Raw genomic sequence first — 4019 nt, forward strand, 5'->3', positions numbered from 1 at the left:
AGAGCGTGAACAGGGGAGGGGCAGAGAGAGAGGGAGACACAGAATCTGAAACAGGCTCCAGGCTCTGAGCTGTCAGCACAGAGCCCGACGCGGGGCTCGAACTCACAGACCGTGAGATCATGACCTGAGCTGAAGTCAGACGCTTAACCGACCGAGCCATCCAGGCGCCCCCGCTCTCTGGTAATTAAAGCAAACAAAGGTTAATGGTTCAAATAAGACAATTGAAAAAGAAGGAGATATATAATAGATATATTACATAGATCTCTCTCTCTATGTATAGACAGATAAATTCAGTGTATTGTGTGTTAAATTAAAAATTGATGACAAATGTTCCCAGTATTGGCTTTCTTTTCAATGTACTTTAATGGATGTTCAGGTTTGGGGAGTGAAATAAATGCTGCCTATGAAATCACAACTGCCTAATACTACACTTGATCTTAGCCAAAAGGCCGAGAAGTGATCGCACAACTGCCTAATAAAGTACTGATTATTGATTAGGTTGCCAAGGGTGTCGGTGCCAAGAAAGATTTGCCTTGGACTTACTATTGCACGTGACAGCCAGCTACAGATGAAGATACAGATATAGATGTGCAGATATGATTATTATGTATATATGTAAATTACATAATATGTGTTATAAGTATATATGTGTGTTTTGTAATCTGGATTATTGTGTATATGTATATATGATTGTCATATTATTCTGGTTAGTCATCATGCCCAAATACAGATGTTGTGAACTAGTTATCACAGACACAGTCTTACAATCACCCTCAATCACCCTCGAGCTCTGGACACCATTTGGAAGGTTCCCCTCCCTTATTATTACCATATAGATGGCCATGCGAGGGAGCCATCCTCTTGTTTATTTTTGTTTCTATCTCTTTATTAAATTTTTTTAACATGTGTTTATTGTTGAGAGACAGAGAGAGACAGAGAATGAGCAGGGGAGGGGCAGAGAGAGGGAGACACAGAATCTAAAGCAGGCTCCAGGCTCTGAGCTGTCAGTACAGAGCCTGACGTGGGCCTCGAACCCACAGACCGCAAGATCATGACCTGAGCCATAGTCAGACGTTTAACCGTCTGAGCCACCCAGGCACCCCATGTTTCTATCTCTTTCTTATATGAGTACTCTGCTGTGGAAACCCCAACACAGAAGGTTCTCGAGACATGGTTACAGATAATATTTAAAATTGTGCTGACAAAGAACAAACTGTTGGTCACCAAAGGGGAGGTGGGTGGGGAGGGGTAAAATAGGTGATGGGAACTGTTGAATCACTATATTGTACACCTTAAACTAATGCAACACCGCATGTTAACTATGCTGGAATTTAAGATAAAATAAAATTTATTTATCTTATTAAAAAAAAATTTTTTTTTAAATGTTTATTTAGCTTTGAGAGAGACACAGTCGAGCAAGGGAGGAGCAGAGAGAGAGGGAGTCACAGAATCTGAAGCAGGCTCCAGGCTCCCAGCTGTCAGCACAGAGCCTGACGCGGGGCTTGAACTCACAAACTGTGAGATCATGATCTGGGCCGAAGTCAGACGCTCAACCAACTGAGCCACCCAGGTGCCCCAAGATAAAATAAAATTTAAGAAATAGAATAAAATAAAATTGTATTTATAATGGACAAATATAGCACAGTCACAAAATCCTCTTGCAATGCAAGATGCATGCTTTCTACACACTAATTTAATTTTCAGTCCTTTTGGTGTAGTTTTTCCTTAGTTATACTCATTTCAGCTGGACATAGGGTTGGCTTTTGCCATGAGTGGTCATGGAAACGTAAGGTAGTGTAGTCGTTTTCCAATCTCTTATTCATAAAAGATGCCTTTTAGAATCTCCCATAGTTCAAGTGAAGTAAAGCCAGTCGATTGGATGTGCTTTCATGGGTAACTCTTCCCCTCCTCATTGTGCTTAGGTCTTAAGCATTCAAACCCCATCAACTATTGTTTCGGTAAGAATGGCAGAGGGACTGATTGAGGAGTTGACTGCCTCTGGGCAAGAAGATGAATAGTTCAGTAACAAGGACTTAGATGGATGGGTTTGGTACAATCTTTACACAATAATCGGAACATTATTTGGGCTTAAAATAAAGATCATAAATGAAAATTTAGAGAGGCTTTGAAAGAAGCCGGCCCTGTATGGCAGAGACCTCAATGCCTGAGTAATAGTAATAGTTTTTATTGGTTCCCGTACAAGCAGATAGCACTGAATTATACTGGGCTTTCAGCCCTATAAGCCTCCATAACCTCAGGCACATAGTTCTCCCGAGTCATTCTCTCCCCTGTGAAGAGGAAATCCGAAATCTCCATCATGGCTCACACGTTTTTGGTTACTCTGAAAGACTGGGTGTGGTACCCAAAACATTTTTCAGAAAGGCCACAGAGGTCTTCGATGAATTAAAAGAATCAGGAAGTGAGAACCCTTTCTTGTCCTCATACCCAGGATTTAGCGGCAGGCTGGGCCAAAACAACAACAACAACAACAACAACAACAACAACAAACAAACAAAAACCCACGGACCCCCAAGTATGGCGTGGTCTCCAAAAATGAATCGGTGGATAATTTTGCTGAGAGAATAGGCATTCTGAGCCAGTGTTTGGGAAGATGTCCAAAAATAATAATAGCAACATCAAGGATACTAAGTTAGCATTTATTAAGCACATTCCAGGTGCTGGGTGCTTTACAGAAACCATCTCTAATACTCCCAACAAGAAGTACATTAGTTTTCATTAATACTTTCTAGACACAGAAACAAACTCAGGAGGTTAAACAAATTTTCCAAAATCAGAGTGCTGATGGGGATGCTAAGCCAAGTGTTTCTGGCATGAAAGCTCACGTTCTTAACTGCTCAGGTCCTTAAAAAAATACTGGCCTCTACTTGCTGAATTAATATCAATTACCTCACATATGAGCATTGCTGATTGCGCAAAGCAGAATTAGCTAGATCCCCACTTTACAGATGGTGAAATAAAGGCTCAGAAAGGATTAATCGTTTGCCCAAAGTCACACAGCTAGTAATTTGGAGGATTTGAATTCAACCCCAGGTCTGTAGGCTCTCAGAGTCATACATTTCCCACCAAGCCACACTGACTTCTGGGGCCAAGAACTTTCCTGGGTATGAAGAGAAGTGTGCTGAGTGAGGGCAGCATTTCCCTGATCTTCCAGATGGAGCTGGAATTAAATGTCAACTTTATTTATCTAGGAAAATTTATACAAAAAAAAAAAAAAGAAGGAAAGAAAGAAAAAAATGTAGCATATGTCCTTAGAAATAGAAAGACTTGGGCTTAATGTATCCCTTGTGAGCGCAGAATTTATCAGCCAAGACAGATGGCTGGCCTTGTGGAGTCAGAGAGTGCAGGGAATTTTGAAAGCCCAGCATCATTCAAGGCATGGGAAGTCAATTCTAGGAGCAAAATTTCACAGTTTGTGAACACTTGGAGGAGTGATGGAGAAGTCAACTGACTTTCAGAAACATCAGGTAGCTGTGTGATTTCAAGATGTTGAAATCCTGTATCGTGTCCTGTATTCCTGATATGAGCTCATTGCATTTCAGTGAAATTGTAGGGTGGTCTTTGGGTTTGCTGCTTGACCAGGTGTGGGCACTCTGTCTGCATCAGAAGCCCGACTTCTCTCCCAAAGACAGTTATTTCTGTCTGGGAATAACTTGTGGCATTCTGATTACACCACAGAGAAACGGTCAGGATAAAGGGAGGGTAAAATAGATCCTACAGAGCAGAAGCAACTTTGTGAAAGGAAGACATTTTCCTAAATGTATGACCTCTTTTCCAACAAGCACTGAAAGAACTCTGATCCTTATGCCTACCTTTCCATTGTTTGCTGTTCAGGAAGATAGCAAGCAGTGCACTGGGAGAAATCACTGTTACTTAGCTCATCACCTGGAAGTTAACTAAGAAGTCAAGGCAAGTGGGTGCCATTTTGTGGGCATTCTGGAATTTTGAGGGTGCCACAGGGTATACAGAGCCTGGTCAAAGTTCAGGATAAGAGCAGAAGA

At 41.5% G+C, this 4019-nt stretch overlaps 1 pseudogene; it reads right to left on the bottom strand.

Moving 5' to 3' along the window:
- Window positions 1-380: 380 nt before the first annotated feature.
- Window positions 381-461, bottom strand: LOC124523807 (uncharacterized; annotated as a pseudogene).
- Window positions 462-4019: the final 3558 nt, after the last annotated feature.

Source organism: Lynx rufus, unplaced genomic scaffold (genome assembly GCF_022079265.1).
Source record: "Lynx rufus isolate CCGP_SWC_20201006 ecotype Redwood Valley unplaced genomic scaffold, mLynRuf1.p SCAF_1, whole genome shotgun sequence".
Taxonomy (NCBI): Eukaryota; Metazoa; Chordata; class Mammalia; order Carnivora; family Felidae; genus Lynx; species Lynx rufus.